Source organism: Vanessa tameamea, chromosome 12 (genome assembly GCF_037043105.1).
Source record: "Vanessa tameamea isolate UH-Manoa-2023 chromosome 12, ilVanTame1 primary haplotype, whole genome shotgun sequence".
NCBI classification, from domain to species: Eukaryota; Metazoa; Arthropoda; class Insecta; order Lepidoptera; family Nymphalidae; genus Vanessa; species Vanessa tameamea.
Genome location: NC_087320.1, coordinates 2,142,866 through 2,165,719, shown reverse-complemented (window position 1 = coordinate 2,165,719; position 22,854 = coordinate 2,142,866). Strand labels below are relative to the sequence as shown.

Genomic DNA, 22,854 nt, shown 5'->3' with positions numbered 1-22,854 from the left:
GATGTTTTCCTTCACCGCCGAGCACGAGATGAATTATAAACAAATTAAGCACATGTAAATTCAGTGGTGCCTGCCTGGGTTTGAACCCGAAATCATCGGTTAAGATGCACGCGTTCTAACCACTGGGCCATCTCGGCTCCAGAATATAATATATATGTGTTAATTTATAGATTATAATTAAAATGGATAGTTCAGCATTTTAACATCACCTCTCAGTAAGCGTGAGTCTCATCTTGCAGTTGAAGATTAAAGTAGTTGAACCCAACATTGCTTCTTTTCGCCAGGTCCTCCCAGGTTTGGTGTTTCTTTCCGAAATGATAGTAGACTTTTAACAATCAGTAAAACAATATGAATGCTTCTTTGTTGAAAAAAAGGATCTGAATTTGTGTATTTTGAAATTTTGTACACCATATTGGCGTTGGATAATACGAATCAGTTGATATATTCTACTCTTTAGGAAATATATTAAATAAAACCTTATTTTAATAAGTTTTTGTTTTTAATAACAACAAAACTGAACTAAACGAATGTCGAATTCTGTATTGTAAGAATAAAATTTACGAATAGTATTTTTTTTTTATTTTACAGAAAATAATCATTTACAAATTTAAATTACATGATGACGCATAATTAAATTGAGCTATTATAATTATTAGGTAAATAATAATACAATTCTATAGTCTAATATATTTTCCGTTGAGGGTCTGGCAGAACTTCGATGGCGGATGTTTATGGGGCAGTCCAGCACAGTATAACACACGAAGATCATTATCCACGTGGAGATATACATTGCAATTCGCCCTATTACAGCAGAAACGACGCATTCGTCCACGCCTCATCCAATTCTTAGGATAAAATGGATACCCATTAACTAACAACAGCTGTTTCCCGTTTATCATATCCATAAGTACTCCTTTTTGGTAATCACCTGGAAAATACACTATTATTTGTATTTTATTTGCTCTTAATCATACTCTTTGAAGTCGTACTTATTTTGGCACGTAACTGAAAAAAATTGAGAGTGAATTCTATGTTGGGTGATATTAAAACGATATGATGTTGCACGCTAAGCCTTCAATTAAGTGCCATGATGCTCCAAATGAACAACTTCCCCCCCCCTCCTTTCTTATATTACAATGTTTATTTTATTACAAATTTAAATTGTGAACGTTTAAATATTCTAGTAGTATTAAAGACATTACATTTATCTAAAATTATTAAGAAGTAGAACTTCTAACGCGCATACGTAAGTACACGCACCTTTGTATGTTCGAATTTTAATTTTTAAATAAAAAAATAGGAGTTAATTTTGGCTTCGAATAAAAAGGTTGAATTAGTTTTCAAGTTAAAGTTAAATCATCATAGTATGGCAACAGGCTCACCGAGAACATTCGCTTGTATAACTAACAGCATTTTCTTTAATTTCTTTCATGTTCATAACTTTGTTTTCCTTGCCACGGAGTTAAAGGACTATGAAATAAATCATCAATTACACAGTTAAATACTTTATTATAGGCGTTTAAGTTTCGAAAACATGAATAAGCAGTAGCGTGTATCACTATATTAAATACGTCAAATTTACTATGTATAATAAAATACACTATTAGACGAATAAATAAAGCACATTAAATCATAACAGATATAAATTTAAAACGAGATCTAATCATAGAGATACACGACTACAACACATGTAGCTTATAAACACGACTATTAACACAAACTTAACCAGCATTCTATGAAGTTTGAATTTTCATAACGATTAATTACATAAAAAACAAGAACATTACATACGAATTATTTGCGTAATGTGCAACATAATAACATCAATATCAATTCTACAAATATTATTCCATAAGTCTGCTTTTATAACTAACAATATAAATTAAAATAAAAATACATTTCAGAAAGGAATCAAGAATGTGGATCAATTGATGCACTAGGTTATATGACACGCATCATATATGATATGCTATTATTACTTAACGTTAGGGCAACACTAAGCGAGTTATTATTACTTAACGTTAGGGCAACACTAAGCGAGTAGTAGTTTATTAGTATAGTGGTTATATGCATACACCAAATAAGGTAACTGTTTACTAAGTTTTAAAGGAGAGTATTAGTATACATAATTATATTTTGATTTTGCCCGTCTTGAATTTGTATTCCTAATGATCATGAAACGCAATAAAGGCAAAACTGTTACCATAGACCCGAATAACATTCAAATAAGATAACTTTCATATTCGTCCTAGGTATTGTAATATGTATTTATAACACATATAAAAACCATTAAATAAATATACACTTAGAAAAAAATTAATTAACTTATTTTGTCTGAAGACGCTTTAATTTATTATTTTACAACAATTTATTTAAATTTTTATATATAAGCCCGTGCTACTTTTGTGTAGCCTTATGGGCGGATGAGTATGTATGTTTGTCGGTGAACGAATCAAGTTAAGGCTTTCGTCTAAGTGTATGTACACTGGACAACCTCGTATTGTGCATATCCATCGGGTGGCCGTACCTTTATGTATAAATTTCTGTTTGTAGAATGTATTCCCCTGTACATAATATCGCTTTCTCCCATTTTCAAATTCTATAAGTCCTGCTAAAGAAAAAATATTTACCTTTGTAATCATGTATTTAAAATATTAAAGGGTTTCTATGATGCGTAGAATTAATAAATTAATAGTAAATTTAATAAACAAGTTTTAATATAAAAAATATCTTGTCAATGCTGTTGATAGTTGAGGAGTTTCTTCGTCTGTAACCAATCCTGGGTGTAGAATCAGATTATGCACTGCAATAGGAACTGAATAGTAATATTAAATTTTAACTCCTCAAGATAAGAGAAGTGCTTTCAATTGAAGCAAGAATCCACCTGAACAAACCAATAAATCATGCAAATTAAAAACTAGTAAATGTCGATTAAAATTATAAATACATATTTATTTAAGTGGTTTGTAAAATTATATTTTATCAAAATTTTATTTTATTTCTTCAATTAGTTCGCGTCGGTCAAATATTACAACTAATACTTAAACCAAACCCTTCAAACTGATTGAGTTCAATGGCGATACGCCAAAATAGTACCGGATTGTAACAGTAGCTAGCGCGAAAATATTTAACGTAATATTTTGCAATCAGAAAGTGGAATTCGTGAAACGGAACATACTGGTAAGTATACGATACTGATGCTTTTTTATATCCCTGTAAATATCCCAATGTTGACCTAAAGCCTTATCTCCTTTTAATAATCTGTAAGGTAACCATTTAAATACGTATCATTACGTTATAAGAATCACACAATAACAAAACACCTTATACAAAAATAATACTGTAGAATGAAATTAATGATAAGGTCTGCATGAAATTAAAAATAGTTTAATTCATTTTCATGTACAGTCAACAAAACAATTACCGACAATATCCCATGTTTCTTTTCTATTTGGCATGATAATAGTAGTCAAGATATTATTAAATAAAATAGCTAAAAGAAAACATAATTGGCAATAAAATTTAACAAATAATGAAGTTCTTTCACGCGGCTTATAGTAGTATCAACTATCAGAAATCATCATAAGGAAAAAGTGTTATGCCTAATCCAGACGGCCTCATATTTTAGAGCAGGTATTAAATATTTTTATTTTTTTAGTAACATAATAAAGATCGGTCTGTATCTTCTTGATGTTAATGGCGTCATTATTTATAATTAATAAAAACATATCGTTCGCGATATAAAAATAACACGATGAAAAACATATTTATTAGGAAAGAATGGTGAACAAAACTGCAAGGAAAAATAAAATGTATCTGAGGAAAAGTTTAAGAGTTCATGTATTAACATAATAGATAAACTACTTAATGTATCGATACAGTTAACATAACAGCATACCTTATAAACATTAACCCTTTTTATCCTTGCCAAACATAAAAACACTATTCTTATATATGATCGTCACTTACTAAGAGTTTTCTGAAAATCAATTGAATTCCTTAACTAAAAATTAACAAACAGATTTGTTTATTCTAAATCTTAGAGGAAAAACAACATACAATAATATGTAATAGATAACGCTTCTTGATCTTAGATACCTGACATGCATGTATCACCTTAGTAAATTCACATATTAGGTTGTGGTTGGTTATGGAAGACTTCTAGTGTACAGGGCGTACGCTAAAACTTGCTTTTGGAGCGGGTGATCGCTCTGGACTCGGTCTCTAGCTCCATCTCGGGTCTGGAAAGTCGCGGCGGCGCTCAACTGATTTAGAGAAACGGCCACCCACATACATTTCTACCTACACACGCGAAAGTGAACCCACGCAAGTTATAGTGTACGCCCAAAGTGTTGCTACACTCGACTGACCTTATTTATAGCTGTAATTTCATTCGTTATTTTATACATTATTATTTCGAAAATTATTGTTATTTTGATAATTGCAATATTTTGATTCCGCAACAAAACATTTGGGCAATGCAAACAATGTTTACAATTTTACATACAGTCCCGTACTTAGCTTGTAGATTTTTGGTGGTGGGTGGGTGTGAGTTATAGGCGGTTGAAAGACAATTTTGTGTTGGTTGTCAAGATGGATATAGGCCGGGCATTTCATATGTTGCGAGCAAATCCATCGTGACGCTGCCCCTTTACGAATTGTTGTATTCTTCGTGAACGTATAATTATTTAGAAGATACGCTATTTTTCCATTTGCGTAGGTAATCATTGTGCCTGAAGGTTTAAATTAAATTAATTAAAATTCATATAAAAATGCATTACTAAATAGTATGAAATATAGGGAACTTCGTTTATTGTAAATCGATCACGGGAGGAATAAAGATAGATTAACAACGAAATTGAATCGATGTTTTGAACAAAACGACTTATAACTACTACGAAATTCGTGATAGACTGGCGTTTTTAATTTTAAGAAGTAAATTTAAAGTGTATATAAGTAGATAATGGGATAGTGTCGTATTGTAAATAAACATATTAATCAAGAACTATTTGTAGTACATAATATAGCAGAGTTATATAGCATAAGCAAATCAAATGGAATATATAAATCTAAGATTCGTTTATCTCTACATCTTTGATTGGAAAGCTATTGGTACATTTGACAAAACTATATATAAAAATGCATAAAAAACTCCATATAATACAGTTGCTTAGTTTAAGTGACTAAATAAACCAGAATGACAAATGGACTTTGATGCAAAACAAAGATAAGCTATAAGTAATTAATGAATTATATAGTAACAGTTTTTTCTAAGAGAGTTTAATTACTTATATATATCAAAACATAACATTTACAATATTAACTTTAAATTCTCGTGTATATACCCTCTCTATTTTTATGAAGCCTTGCAGGTGGATGAATATGTTCGCTTGTTGGCGGACGAATCGAGTTAAGGCTTTCATCTAAGTGTATGTACACTGAATAACCACGTGCTGTGCATTTCCATCGGGCAGCCGTGCCTTTATGTATAATACTTTGCTTGTAAAACATATTTCCTTGAAGATAGTATCTTTTCTTGCCATTTAAAAATTCTATAAGCCCTGTCAAAAAAAAATAAAAACAAAAATATTCCTTTGCAAATTTTATGTATTTATAAAAAAAGTATAAGTACAATGCATGAATGATAAGCTATAATTATAAATATACATTTATTAAAATGCATCGTGAACTTTTATAGTTTACAAGTTTTTATTTAATCTGTTAATTTGAGTGGGTCAATGCACCTAGTAACAAAAGTTTTGATTCTGATGCACAAAACTGAGTGAGCAGTTTTCTTTACACTAATAATAGTGTAACTGACAATACAAACTTAAGTTTAATACTATGTTATTTATTATTAATACAAATAGAGCTATTACATATAACTATTTAGTAAAGTTCTTTTCATATCAATTTATTTATCATTAAAATATATAAAATATAAATACAGTTTTACATATTAATAGTCGACACCGACATTTCTTAAATTTTCTATATACAAATCATTGCCTGAAGCTATTCCATCACAAAGAGACCGTCACTTGGAAATATGTTCCTCTTCAAAATTTTGAACAAACACATTGAACAATCTTACCTTAAAGCTAAATTCATTATCATATTTCGTAAGCATGTATGCGTAAAAAATATGTCCTCAGCCCCCTTTGCAAAAACAAAATACAGTTACACTTTTTGCTTCACTTATAATAAAATAGCTTAAAACATCAAAGTATTTAAAAACAACATAAATAAATAATAAACAGCAAGTAAGATGTTGTTTATAATCGTATAACAATAGCATAATAACTTTATGATAAATCTATTTTATATAAATAAAATATTAATCTAATATTCCTCAAATAAAAAAAAACTGACAATCATGTATCGCTTTATTAAATATACATCAGGTCGTAGCAGTTTTGGTATTTGGTGACGTCTGGGGATAAGCGTTGTTATACTGGATTGGGGTGTTACTATTTACAAATGCGATTTCGCTCGTAAAACTGTATTTATTAAAACCTCTTTTTCCTTTGAAAAAGAATATTATTTGAATAGTAAAAACAATATTTACAATCTAATATAGTGCCCGGTACTTAGCTTGTAGATTTTTGGTGGTGGATGGGTGTGTGATATAGGAGGTAGAAATACCACGTTGTACTCGTGATCAAGATGGACATATACCGGACATTTGAAATGTTGAGAGCACACCCAGCGTACAGCTGTCCCTTTACGAATCGTCGTATTCTTCGTAAATGTATACTTATTTAGAAGATACACCGATTTTCCATTTGCGTAGGTAATCAAATCGCCTGAAGGATGAAATATGGTACAAATTATTATTAATATGAAAAATAGGGGGTTATGTTATTCCTCTATATCCTATGTAAATTACTATGTTGTATATGTATAAGCATACATTATATCCGTTGATATCCTATATTTGTGATCGACCAAACACGCTAGCATGACGAATGGCCGCGTATGCCACAAAAAATCTTCTGTAAATCACATACGTCATAGATGGATTGTTTGATTTAGGTTGTTAAAAATATTATTTCCGCTATTGACATATATTTGATCTTTTGTTAAATAATAAGCGACCGATGCTAAGAACGCCTAATCTTTAATAATAATCAAAGTAATTTAGTAATTCAGGAAGTCAACACAGTCGTTCAGTGATTTCAGAGAAACTGTATATTTATTAAAAATATATGCTCATATTCCAATATTGTCTTGGCTTGGGGTTAAAAGGTTATTAAATAAAACATCAATTACGTGTAAAATACTTTATTAAATGCGTTTAAATGCCAAAAACATGAATAAGCATTAGCGTAAATCACTATATTAAAGTCACATACAGTTATAGTAAGTATAAAAATAGACAATATTAGTCGATTAAATGAACGAAATTAAATCAAATCACCTGTAAAAATAAAACGAGATCTAATCATTCAGATACCTGATTATCACATGAAACACGCAGTCTTAAAACATTAATATTATCATTGTATCACAATACCTAATACTGGACACGTCACAAATGCAAATTATCACACGAAATATTTAAAAAAAAAACACATACTTAAAACTAAAGCCTGTTAATAATTCTATAAAATTAAATCTAAGACGAATGAAGGCACTTGACCCAAACCTCATAATGATGAATTGGATTTCAAAAACGAACTTAACTTCTTATACGAGTCGTTTATCTACCGTAGCTTTTAGTATCGTCAATATTAATACTTCAAATATTATTCTATAAGTCTGCTTTTATATAAAATACATTTCAGGAACGAAACAAGAATGTGGTTAAATTGATACACTAGGTTTTCTGACACGCATCATATATGATATGCTATTATTACTTAACGTTAGGGCAACACTAAGCGTGTTATTATTACTTAACGTTAGGGCAACACTAAGCAAGTAGTAGTTTATTAGTATAGTGGTTATATACACACACCAAATTAGGCTTACATAGTAGTATAAAATTAGTATCCGATTTAGTCTTGCGGAACTAATACAAAAAAAAAAAAATTAGAATTAACTTAAACTCAAGACAAATTAAATTGTATAATGTAATAGGAATACAAGGACAAAGAATATCTCGTAAAATTCGAAAGAAATACATCCGAAATTTCTTTGCTTTAAGCGTATACATATAGCTAATAGTTACTAAATACACTGTGAGCTACCAAGTAATCATGAAGAGGTGTGAGAGATGGGGGTTCCGCAGGTAGGATTGGTGTCCCATTCTCTTTATTGTAACCAGTGCCGTTCCAAGGAAAATTCTGCTTTATTTGGTTTCTGGTTTCCTTCTTTGTACTCGGTGGATGACTGTGCGACACGTTTGCCTTGAGGACTTCTAACTTATCTGTGATGATGAGATGGGCCTTGCACTTCCATTTTGAACCGTAGGCGGTACAGCTCCAACGATGAGCATTGCTTCTTGCTTTTAAGTGCTTGTAAAATGTAAAGTTGTTCAGGCGCAGATTGATACGACCGTTGGGGCGAAGGTAAAATTCAACTGTAGACAACGTACCAAAAATAATATGAGTTTTTATACCGAGAATCATGACAATATTAGGACAAATAAAAATTATTCAGAAAACATAATTTTTTTTTGTTCTAAACCAACTTAAACTAATAACACTAAAATATTTATTTATGAATAAAAAAGAAGTATTAGTAACATAAACGGTGTACTTGTTTCATGTTATTTTGTATATATCTTAAACTATTTATTAAGTAAAACTCGAGAAACAAAGTTCCAAGTAAATTTAATTTACCAGAACTTTGTTTAAAAATAAGACAAATGTATATTTATTTTATAATATAAGGGAACATATTATATAAACATGATTTATTATAACAAGGTATCAAAATCCAACACGTCCATGTATGCTTGCAATTTTCAACGACAAGGGACCATATTTTTCGGAAGCATTTTGTCTGCCCTGAAATTAAGAAAATATATAGAAATCGTTTCATACTTAATAATATTCATTGTTTTTAATAGGAAAATACCGATCTGTGTCTATTTTTAAAATTAGTGAATATTTTTCGTATATTGTCAATATAGTCGACATTTATGTAAAATTTATCATGCAGAATTAATATAGACATTCATATAACACGAATATTCTCTATTGAAATGTAACTTCTCCGTATTTTTTATTGAACTGTGATACATTTAATATACTCACATCGTCTTCTCGAAGCGATTGCCTTTTGATATTTTCTAGGAAATATGTGGACGGTGGGTGGGTATGCTCCGTTTGAGCTCTCACAACTAACATTTTTTTCGTAACATGCAGGAAACCCCTGCAAGACCTGGATCCCATCTGTGTACAACTCCATCGAAAACCGTCTCGAAGAAGTTTGTGCTGGTAATATGTGTATCCGTTTAGCATCAATAGATCTTTTCCGTTTCTACCTTTAACCAGCAAAACTGAAAAGTTATGGAGCGTGTCAAAAATGTTAGAAATAATCCCACCTCTTAAATTACCATCATTTTCTTACCTTCAACATTGACATTCATTAAATATGATGAATCTTAAAAAGAAATTTATGGGGTTTCAACAACATTTACATTTTATTGCCTAGACACTGAGTAAGTATGTACATTAATCATATCATTGGGTAAAACTAAAAAGTCAAAAATTTGTTTTTTTTTTTTAATGGTTTTATTTAATTATATTACGGCTGAAATATATATTTTATATATTAATTATCCTAAATTTTACTAATAATATTTTTATAACTATATTAAATTTTAATATAATGTCCCTCTCTATTGCAAAGGTATTTTGCAGGTTCATGGCAGTGATTTGGATAGCTTTTTATAAGGACACCTTCATTGCTGATCACCAGGTATGCGCGACAGGATTGAGAGAACTGCTTTGAACATTTCCAACGGTAGCCGTTCTTTACTGGATAGTGCCTGGAGTACGTGAAGTTATCGTGCATGGCGAACATTCTCCCGCTTACGGTCCTGATAAAACGAGCTAGAATACAAGACATTTTAGTTACAAAAATATACCTTTCCCATACATAAATCTAGGGACGTACATGACCACACAAATTTTTAATATTGAAATCTGCCCTTTATACAATTTATGCACATTTAAATAAAAAATAGTTCACATTTTAATCATATTACATAATTTTTATTTTGTGGAAATATGCGTTTGTTGACGTTCGATCATATCTGACATAAAAATATGGGTAGAATTTTTACATAAACAAATATTTACCGAAGTTTCACAAAGAGGTATAACCGTAAACAAATTACATCAATTCGTTTATTAATTCAGTCCGTAATGTTCCAATGATATACCATATTCAACATTTCAGTCCAGGGTCTCGTGTGAGACCCTCACATACAAACGAACCCTGGACTATTAAATATACTTAAAGTGTTAAAATGGGAAATAAAAAACGTATATATAAAAATGTACATTTTATCGTCTATAATTTTGATATACAATTACATTAAGTATAAAATTATCTTAAATACGATTTGGCACGAGAAGGAATTTTATATAGCCATAATGACTAGGTCATAAACAAACATTACAACACTTACGACTTTACCTATAAAGGTTGATTAGACAAACTGTGTCTTATACTGATGAATGAAAGATGTATCTGAGTTTAACTGAACAACGCTTATAAGTAAAGTCGTTAATAAATAAAAATATTAACTTTAAAATAAAAAAGTACTGAACTTCAAATATGGCTCCTAATTGGCGTACAAAACATGGAATGTTAGTCGATACTTCTGCAATGTGAGTTCTATAAGTTGATCTCGTTTGACCAGAAGTCCAAAATAATTTGGAATATAACTTACTTCATTGAGCAAATAATATTAACACGAAAAAAAAAACACAATTTTCATAAAACATTTTTTTCTAGTGTACTTAAACTTTTAAGTTAAAATTAAGCTAAAAATGCATTTTCGGTTACAAAGTTTAGTTTACTAAAGTGCTGAATTTGTTCAACCCAATAAACTAGTTTGACGAGACAAAAGACTTGCTACACTTTTTAACATTACACGATAGAAAGAGATAGCAATATTTCCCGTCAAATTAGTTTAATTTAATGGTTCAGCATCGACACCAATATATATGTTAATATTCATATATCAGTGCTCATTAAACGTCAAATTAATCTTAATAAATACTTATTTGAAACAACCACTTTGTGGTATCAAGTGTAATATAATTTACTAGCAATTACTATTACAATTGTTACATAATCATCCCTAAAGTAAATTATTATAATTGTAATTAGACAATTAAGATAAATATTCATGATAACTTTACTATGATCGAATCTATACACTAGTTTTTCGCATCATGGTGTCAAAAGATATTTAATTCTGTAATTCATATTTTCGAAGAACACGAGGCTTAAATTTATACGAACATATCGGATGGATAGATACCACAAATGCTATATAAGACCTTTTAGAAACTAGAATAGAACACATACATTTAAAACGTGTGATTATCGCGAATAAATACAAGATAACTACGACTAATAAGCAAGAAACGGCTTAAATTTAATCTTAAGTAACTCAATCAGTCCAATATTTGGTCAGTATTTCATGACTATAATTACTGGTACTCTTTATAACGTCTTTCTTGATCTTCGAATTACAATTTGGCATCATTAAAAGGTTACATGAGTAATATCGAATATTAATTATCCCATCGTCATAAGAAAAAACGAATCTTATGGATATCATCTAAGTCATTAAAAGTTTATTGAAAATTTAACAAAATCAGACCATATTCAGATAATAACTATGATGAAGACTTATTGTTGAGTGGACATAATGGACTCTTATGTAACATTTAATCTGTTTTCTCAGGCAGGTAGAATAGCTTATAATTTGACATAGTTGTGCCTTCCAAGTGACGAATGAAGACCGTGTCATATAAGGCGCCACGTCATGTGATTCGTCTCTGAGTGAAAAGTTTACAACAAACCTACTTCACATATTATATTAATCAAACATTATACAACTATAAGGGGGGAAATCAGACTAATGATATTCTGGAACGAATCGAAGGAATGATAATTTACGATAAATAATTGTAACTCTATCCACATTAACGTTAATTAATAAACACTAGAAAGCATTCCGCAAATAATGATAGAAAATTCAGTAGCTTACTATTTAAGTTGTTGAAGTTACAATTAGTAGCTTATAACGAGCTAAAGCTGAAGTTACTAATGGAATATTGACACTTGGTCTTCGTCTGGAGCACCTTATTAATCTTTTGGCGCGCTATAACTTTCTACAGATGTGATAACAGGCAAACCTAGACTATTAGGTAGATATCAGTCATTGAAATTATACTTCGTGTAGTTGTCCTCGTGATTGTGAAAACCTTTATGTTTGATGTATCGCCCCTCGACGGTAGTTTGAACGCAGCTGTTGCATCCCAGGCGTTTACGATCTCTGCAGGTCCAGTTGATTGTGTTCTGATAACGATTGTTTATCCAGTATTTGTTGTCCTTAAATATAAGTACCATGCTTCCTGAACGATGCGAAGGTAGGTAGTATATCCCTGAAAAATAACCTCAACCTTATTATGAGCACAAATATAGGTACATACAAAGTTATTGCTTAGATTAAAAATCAATAAACGTAACATAATAAAGTATCAAATAACTTCTAAAAATCAACTTTAATAGGTCAAAAACAGTAAAATAAAAGCTTTACATGTACCAGAATAGTGTATTCTAAAATATCGTCAAAATTTATTTCCATCTATAAACTAGCAGGTCCCTACCAGAAACATGCTTCCAAAAACACGTTAATATACCTAATAAGTACATTTAATTACATCACATGATCTTTAATATAACAAAAAATATTGTATACAAAAAAAAAAACAATTAACATTGAAGTCATTTAAGCGATTGTCTGAAGACATCTTTTTCCCTAATAAATCTTCCGTCGTGACATTGTCTGAGACGGGGTGGATCGTGTATATGTCGACCGCGAAATATCGAAATATAATCGCGACCGTCTACGCCTTTGTACGTGATAACGTCAGCTCTACACCCATGAACGTCCCTCGATGAGCAGTACCACTGTTTCTTTCCATGTGCCTGATGATTCTTCATGTAAAACGTGAATCCGTTCAGAATAAGTAGGCCGGCTCCCGTTCGACCAGGTATAAACTGCGCCGGAACTGATGAGAAAAACCAGAAAAATTAACCTCAGTTTACACGAAATAAAACACAGGTTTATTTTTATAAATAATTTATTTACATGTAGCAATACGGCTGACCGTTATTAATCGAAGCGTTATAGGCCATTTTGACGTTTGCGTAAAAAACTGGCGTATACGCTAAGATCGCATATTTGTCAGCCATATTGTCAAAATTCGATTTTGCGTGAAGCTCAATAAAAAAACACGAAAGGATATTAGGATAGGAGTAGGTAAATAATTAGACAAGCCATCCCGTATATCTTTATTTCTATTATTCCGTTGTCATATTTTATTTATTTATTTCTTTATTTATTTACAAAAAATACAACATTATTTTCAAATATACAATATCAAAATTATAAAATAAAAAAAAATTAAAGTTTTAAATGTAAAAAGTCATTTGGGTTTAAAACCCAAGGTAATGGCACCATGGTTGTTTTATAAAAGTAAAAGTATTTAAAAAGACGTCCAACTAATGAAAGGCAAACATCTATATTCTAAACATAAATCAATACAAAACTTACTGTTGTTGCATGTTTTATTACAACTGTTGACTCCACATCAGATGATACAAAAAAACATATTTATAACAAACCAAAACTAAGACTCAAACCGAGTAAAAACAAATTAACTTGAATACTTTAAAATAATTATAACACAGAAATTGAATCTGTTTTTTAAATACTGGCATCTTTCCAAATCAAATTAAAACTCATTCATTCTTAAACAATAATTCCTTATCAGCGTGACAAACAAACACACATAGATTAATAGTTGTATATATACAAATGTCAATGATTTTTCTTATATACCCAACACATATATGTATCAGGCATCATCTACACTCCAGATATAACATTTTCATTCAAACGTCAGTTTCAAATATCTATAAATTTTTACAAAAAGCATTTTGGGATTCGAACCCAAAATATTAAGCATATAAGCAATTTTAATTTTAACAATATACTTTGTATGGTATTTACTTTTGTTATTGAACATATTTAAAACTTCAACCGGGGGTTGAACCCAGTACTACCATTCTGCAACTTTATGCATTGGTTACACAGTGTTACTTTTAATTTTAACAATATATTTTGTGTGGTATTTACTTTTGTTCTTGAACATATTTAAAACTTTAATCGGGGATTGAACCCAGTACTACCATTCTGCAACTTTATGCATTTGTTACACAAAGTGTTATATGCAACCTTAATTTATTGTCTTTGTTTTTGTTTAAATTCTTACAATACCTAATTATGCTTTACATTTTGAGGAAACCTGTTTATTTCAGAAGAATTTCTGAGTTAAACAAAACAAACAACACATACATTATGTTTACTTATAAAATATTATCAACAATAATAGATAAAATCTTATAGCTTTATGATTTCAAAAGGCTAAAATATAACTAAAAGAACAAGATCTATATAACAAAAAACTGGGAATCGAACCCTGTTAAAACAACTAACATTTTAATTGGGAATCGAACCCATCACAAAGATCTGCTGTGTTTTGCTTAGTCAATATTTATAGGGAATCGAACCCATTAAATCAATATTGAATGATAACATACTTACTAACTATAAAAGGTATTAATAAGGATCTTATAGATTCCGATAATAGCACAGACACTCGTCATAAATATCTGTAGGTGCGAGAATCATCATGTTCTGGTAATCTTTCGATCACACAAACAATCACTGACAAAATTATATCTTATAATGTTATATGTTAAAAACATACTTTATCGTCCTTAGAATATCTTAATATGGCTTATTTTGCAAATCCCAAAATACCTGTAGTTATAACTACTAGTCTTAAAGTTCATTACACACGTAACTAACTTACCTGGAATTGAACCAAATAGAGTTGCTATAAATTTTCATACAATAACTAGTGGCATACTAATATTTGCTTGTTACAATGTTTAATTTGCTTTTGAGTTTGTTGTCTTTTATATGAGATATTAAAATCCATAAATTATTAACACCGAGATATAATATCTTGGTGTATAGTTTGTTATGTGTTTTGAATTATCAATTATTGTTTGTATTCAAGTGATGTGGTGTGTTGATAATAAAAACAAAACATTTTTTTTATATTTAGATCAAAATTTAAAATATTATTCTTGGTTTTTATAAAACATACAGCAATATCATTTGAAATGCCTGCCTTTCACTTTATCAAAACAATTAGTTTATCTGAATAATAGCAACACAAATTGGCTATTTAAACTAAAGCAAACATTTGGAGGTCCTTTTAGAGAAAACTTACTTGCTATTACTCACCAAACCGAAGACAGGATTCAGGCACAGGACCTCAAAATAAGGTAAAAGCGGGAACAAAAACTAACCTTAACACATCATATCACTTTGCTTATTTCACATATAACCACACACTAAAATGCACAGACTTATTGCTTTATCTTTAAAGCATCACAATATTACAATTTCTAACACTATTTATAGCAAAAATACGCGCAAAACAAGTTTAAAAACAACTTGACGTTTCGATGCTATGGGATTAAACCACGAAATTGTTGTAATGAATAATTTGCCGCAGTCTTTTGTATTACTTGTATCATTTTTATACCAAAAGCTTCGCGAAAAACTCTATCTCGATGCATTTTATAAAGAATTTTAGTCGAAAATCTATTAAAACAACAGTTATTTGGCATCGAGAGAGTTATTTTGACATTTTAAAAGTGACTGTACCACAGATTAAAAATTTTAAAATTACTTTTTGGTTTTATGTAAATAACGTCATCTAATATTTATTATATTTTAATGATAAAAACAAATGTCTGTACTATATTTAAAATTTTTGAATGTTTTTATTAAATTCCAAATATCAAGACGTAACGTAGAGCCATCTAGTAGATATTATCAAAATTAAAATAATTGTTATTACTATCTTAATTTATAGATGGTGCTGGTACGTAGTTTAGCTAATTAAGTAATGTAGTTTTTACATAAAAAATGATATTCAATTATATTACATAGGTACTTATGCCAGTTTATATGTTTAAAAATACAAAACCACTGCCAGGAAGTAAGTTTAGAAAGCAATGTTGCCGATAATATTAGACTATTTGTCTTAGTAAAAAGCGTGATATGTTTTTATTTTGTCTATCACTTTGTTAGACAAAATAATTGTTACCTACCTTTATAAAATCGTAGTTAGCTTTATTTACTCATTTTTATTTTAAATCTATAATTTAATAATTGTATATGGTGGTAAAGATCTGGACCAGAGACAATACGTACCTATCATTCAACTTTATTTTAAAATAAGAATATTTTAATCTATATTTTACTAATAATATAAATCTGAAAGTTTGTAAAGATAGGTTTGTGTATGTTGCTTATTTAAGCCAGAATGGCAGAATGGATGTGGATAAAATTTCACGCAGAGATAAATTACGGTCTGGAATAGCACATAGGCTACTGTTTATTCCCGAAAAACGTTTGATTCCTGTGGAATAGTTTTGTTTTTACAGAACAGGTGATCAAGATAGTTTTTAGCATAGGTCAGAGTATGACATAGGCTAGGTGTTATACTGAAAAAAAATCGCGGTTTCTATGGGATTGTTTAAAGAGGATAAATTTGCTTGTAATCGATACAGTCTGAAATTACTGATCCGATTTTAATAATTATTTCACCACTAGGAAGTAATTAAATAGGTTTTATATTATTTCAGTAATGTTTTGATTTAAACTGAAATAATGGTATTTTTTAAACAAGCTAGTACAAAAAACGCTACTACACCACTACTTTATTCGCGAGAGCTGTGCAATGATCCGTTACATAAATACTACATTTAATGATATTTTAATAAATAAGCCACAGTAACTGTATTTATGTTAAAAATTAGTTGAAAACATCAAAAAAAGATTAATTAATTCGTACATAACTACAAAAAATTTGCACGCTCTTCTGGGATTGAATTTTTGCGTTGCAGTCCAGCAGCTTAAATATTTTTCATTTATAATTTAAAAATGAATTATTAATTTTAAAAAGTCGCTTATTTAGGGTGATTTTTAGCGGTAACTGAGTGCTATGCGGGCGAAACAGTGTGTTCAGCCACTTATATAAATCGAAGCCTCATGCAATATCCTAGTATTCGCAAAACTCAAATTTACAAGAAAATACAACATTGAAGTGAAAGCTAATGTTTTCCACTATTAATTTATGGTACGAGCATGAAATTATATAATCACAGACTATATATATAAATGCATATTACGTAGAATGTCTTTGTAACATTTTAGCACAAACTGTTAGATCTTATATCTATGTACTGTATAAATCAAGACCGACTTGAAAACAGTAGCATCTTTGTCAGTTACAAGCGGGGACATTGATTTTATAATCTACGACTACGCATTTGAAATACATGGCGTGATATTTAAGGTATTTTCTGCCTCGCATAAACACTCTGTGGAATCAGCTTCCGCCGGCGGTTTTTTCGAACCAATGCGATTTGGTGATGTTCAAGAAAACTTATCTCTTAAAAGTCGGCAACGCACTTTTAAGCCTTCAGTTGTTGCAGATGTTGGAATGGTTAATATTTCTTACGGTTCCATTGTCTACGCCGACGGAGACCCCTTACCATCAGGTGGCCCAGTGACCTATCCGTACTACTTTATAAAAAATAAGGGATTATATGATAACGCTCTTTGGAATTGTAATAATTTTTCGAAAAGATCGCTTCCTATCTCTCATGACTTCCTGAGAGATCTTGACGTGTGGCGTTTGGCCGAATAGAATAGAGCCATTTCATCTGAACCCGTGGGTGCAGTAATAGCCAACTCTGGGAAAGTTAGTGTAAAACGCATTCCCTAGCGCGTTTCCAAGCCCTCCGTTATAAAACAGACTGCGCCGACCTCTAATGAAGGGGATAAAGGAAAACGAATGTTGATTACATCCTGTGAGACCTTATTTAAAGAGTCGTTAGAATATATTTACAACAATGTTATGTTTGTCTACAGTGATACTAATTACTTCATCGAAACAGAGACAAATATTACAGAATAAATTACTTTGAAGTAAAGATAATGATTTTAAGATTCTCAGCTAAACTAGCTTTACATTCGGAAATTAATAAATTTCAAGCTATTGCTATTGTCGTGAGTAGAAGGGATAGAGTTAATGCCAATTTCCATACAAGACATATATCTTTCTTTTTTTTTTTAATTATTAAATACGATCTTACGGGCGAGTTACAAAAAAATGTATTAAAGTTTATTAGAAGTCTATCGTGATAGGGATATTTTAAACAATTTTATTAGTTCTTTCAAGAAATTTGTATTCGGTTTACTGTAAAACGCATAAGTCGCTAATTGCATTCTGTGAAGCGTCCCTCGCCGCGAGGCAGACGTTAGCAAGACACTGCTCTTTTAAAATGTTTATTAAAAAGCTGTGCAATCAAAAATAATATATTATTCGTTACGATCTTGGGAAGCTGTAGATACACTGGCTCAGATACCCTTCAAACCGTAACACAACAGTACTAAGTATTACTGTTTGGCGATAGAATATCTGATATGTGGGTGGTACCGACCCAGAAAAGTTTGTGCCACCAAGTAATATGAGAATGGTTTTTATTGTAAATTGGGTCTTTATATTGAAACATAGGCCTACCAACGTTCTTTTATCTCTAGGACGTGACTAAGAAGATATATCGTTTTGCAGCTCTGCAGCTTAAGTTAATCCCCCCCCCCCCCCCCTTTTAAAACGCAGGGGAAACTAGCTCATAATATAAACAAAATTAATAACTATGTCTTACAGACGATAATGATATATTTAATTAATCTTGATCACACACAGAATATCAAAATTATTTGTAACGATCGAAATATATAATTTGCATATAGTCACGTACGGTTTTGTAACAACTATCTACGTAATTATGCAAATATCACGAAGCAAAGTTATTTGTGTAGTCAATTAATATGCATGTATTTTATAATATGCTGCACTGCATGAGAATTTCGTAGTATGATTCACCTTTAACATGCTTTCAGAATTTTATAAAATTATATGAATTTTCGTTGTAAACTTTAAATCGTTTTCTTTTTTGGTCAAAATTGTTACAAACGTTACCTTTTTTTCGCACAAATCCTGTATCTTATCTATTATAGAGAATTACGTTTTACGTTTGACTTAAAAGTTTATTTACAAAATTTGCTTTAATTATACACAAATAAAAACTTAAAATTACTACTGTACAAATCATGACCGTACCGTGGCAAGAATGCTAATAGCATTTCTCTTTTGACTCCGGTTTTACAGAAAAGGCAGATTACGTAAGATTTTTTAACATTAAGAATGAAATAAACAATACATATTATTTTTAACATGCCTACATGTTTGAATTTACTATAGACATTGTTAGGGTAACAAATATTAACCTATGGCAACCTTCATAAATGCGTCTCTAATCATCTAGAATATTTATTAACTTACTTAGATAAGTAATGTCATCAATGTCAGATGTGTGATATGATAATAATAAAACAATTAATTGTTCAACTTATTATGACAGCTATTAAATGCTACGCTAAAAAAAAAACGTAATTAACTAGTCGAATAAAAAATAACCATGAAGATCTCAAATAAACACTTCTAGCAGAAATGAGTGGCGCCAAATTTCAAATATGCCGCTTCAATCGGAGCTCAGTTCTCGTTTTCAAATACATTCGGAGACATAGATCGTTACTTCTGGATATGTCTATTAAATTACAAGTATACTTCTAACTTGGAGCAACTTTTATCCATAAAAGGTAACTTTTTTATTGGTGACTGAAGTTTGTAAATGCCTTTCTTAAATAACGATATTTGTCCAAGATGCTGCCAGTACTTATCGCTTATATTTATAAAAATTGGCGCTGTAATCGTAACTTATTTCTGACCGGTCGCACGTATGGTATACTAGCACGTGTGGCTATGTTCAGAAAACAAATAAATATCAAAATAATTATTAGACGTTACGTCATATAAAAAAAGTGTACACTTTATTAGAAATAAAAGGTGACTAATTTAAATCAAAGTTAATAATAACTTTCTTATGCAATTAATTTGAAAAAATTGACGTAGTATAGTAGCCATTTGTTAAAAGTATTTTCAGGTTTAAAAATACATTTGTTTTGATTTGACGTATCTAGATATAAAATTGTATAGCAATGTATTTCCAGACGGTATTTGGGTGGTCGATAGAGTACGGAAGTGGAATGCTATTTGCCGAATTGAGTTTGCGTACTTCTATATACAATATTTGTTTAATCAGATGTTTCTCATTTACCATATAATATGTAAAAGTAAGTAACCTGTTTATGTTTCACACAATTTTATTGAAATTAGACACATGCAGGTTTCTTTACAACAACAATATGAATTATAAACTCAAATTAAGGATATGAAAATTCAGAAGTGCTTGCCTGGGTTCAAGCCTGCAATTATCGTTTAAAATCCAACCATAGGGCCATCTCGTTTCTCACACATGTAGATATATTTACCATATACGTATAGGTACTTTCTCATTCGCTTTCTTTAACCTAACACATACATAACATAAACATAACATAATCAGCCTGTAAATTTCCCACTGCTGGGCTAAGGCCTCCTCTCCCGTTGAGGAGAAGGTATGGAGCATATTCCACCACGCTGCTCCAATGCGGGTTGGTGGAATACACATGTGGCAGAATTTCGTTGAAATTAGACACATGCAGGTTTCCTCACGATGTTTTCCTTCACCGCCGAGCACGAGATGAATTATAAACACAAATTAAGCACATGAAAATTCAGTGGTGTCTGCCTGGGTTTGAACCCGAAATCATCGGTTAAGATGCACGCGTTCTAACCACTGGGCCATCTCGGCTCTTCTCGGCCTTTTGGCTAAGATCAAAGTGTAACACATTACAGGATATTATTTAAAGGTTTTTATAGAAATATGTGTCGAATAATAAATGATTTAAAAAAAACCATACGGAATAATTGCAAACTTTCTTAAAATAATTATGGAGTTATAACGTTTGAAGTAAATCTTTAGAATAAAAGGAGTCGCGTTTGAATTTATGTATTTATATATTTGTGGAACTTTTTCACATACCTGGAAATGTCAGGAACCTTTAATCTTAAGCTTTAGATATGCTCATGTGACGATCTTCATATACAATTTGTTGGTCAAATGTATTGTTAAATATACATTTTGGGCACATGGACGTTAGGTTAGGTTAGGTTACCTTGTATATGTAATTAAAGTTTACTTAATTTTTGTGCGCAAACTATCAGAAAAATGTAAATTTGCAGATGAAATGTGAATTTGTAAATTTGCAAATTTACATCTAAATGAACGGATAATGCAATCAATCTCTTTAAGTAGAGGATGAGTTTATCTTTAAACAGTGGATATTTTAGCACGAGGACTCCCAGCTGGTTTCTGCATTCATACAAATATTAGCTGTAATATATGTATTTATATATTAGTTTTAAAAATTAACGTAAATAATGATACAATATACAATACTGTCTGTACAATTGATATATATACATACTTGATGTTAGCGTGCCTTATTTACTTCAGATAAATACAGAGACCCAACATATCTATTTATTAGAGCAATCTTTATCTTGAATCTTTTAAAGAAAATGAACATTAACTCTCATCAAAATAAATCACCCTGAATGTCGGTTTAAATCCGTGTTTTTCGATAATGTCTGCGCCAAATGAAGTCATTTGAAAACAGCCATTGATTTTTTGTGTGTTTGCGAGAAAATGTCCTGATTCTGATGTTTCGCCTCGAAGTAATGAATGGAATGGCTCAGATGGAGTAGTAACGGCAATTTCACTTTGTCAGTAAGGCAGCAATTAACGTCAATTGGACTAATGCATATGAAAGATTGTGTGTTGCAATCGTATAGAAAAGTTGCTCGATTCTAAAGAACATTAATTGAAGCATTTTGTCTTACGCGTCGTAGATTTTATCTTCTTGTTGATCTGTGCGATAATTTTGACGATTCGTCATTGGCAGCCGATTCACGGGCTGCCTCTCTTTGCTCTCATGTTGGAGAAGCACAAAGTCGGGCCCATACAACGCAACGCTCTTCTCGTGCGGTTTATTGTTCTTCTTCAGTGGATTGATTCGCAATTTTCCGAAGCCTAATTGTATTGTTGAGTGAGTTAATAATTATAACCGCCCAATAAGATTTATTAATAATCTCGCACAAAATAAAATAGATCAGTTTTTTATTTTCAAAAAATATCGCATATCGATCATTTTGATAGTTATTGTCATTTTGTTTATTTTCCCCCAATTTTTCGCTGAATTTCTGTTCTATAATGATAAATGATCACTGATTTACAGTTGATATCAATTATTACAAATAAAGTACAAGGGTACGTGACGTGAGCTACAATTCCTGAAGATTACCAAACTTATTTTATTAAAAAAATCTTTGTATATATTTTTGTGAATTTTAGAGATATTTTAATAGTTATTCTGCTATTCGTACTGATGCAATTAATCAGAGATCATTAAAATCGGTCCAGCCTTCCTTGAGTTATACATTTTCACTATTTTAAAATTATGAGTAAGTTTTCTTTTAGACTTGCTGTTTAGCTATT

General features: G+C 30.6%; 2 long non-coding RNA genes across 2 annotated transcripts; both read right to left on the bottom strand.

The window, feature by feature from the left end:
• Nucleotides 1-7,268: 7,268 nt before the first annotated feature.
• Nucleotides 7,269-9,657, bottom strand: LOC113393099 (uncharacterized). Its single transcript, XR_010309285.1, has 2 exons — nt 9,204-9,657; nt 7,269-8,954 (listed from the first exon to the last, which is right to left on the bottom strand). It is a non-coding gene; the product is annotated as an uncharacterized LOC113393099 (long non-coding RNA).
• Nucleotides 9,658-10,444: 787 nt separating this feature from the next.
• Nucleotides 10,445-15,932, bottom strand: LOC135193529 (uncharacterized). The gene is made up of 2 exons (XR_010309286.1): nt 15,518-15,932; nt 10,445-13,208 (listed from the first exon to the last, which is right to left on the bottom strand). It is a non-coding gene; the product is annotated as an uncharacterized LOC135193529 (long non-coding RNA).
• Nucleotides 15,933-22,854: the final 6,922 nt, after the last annotated feature.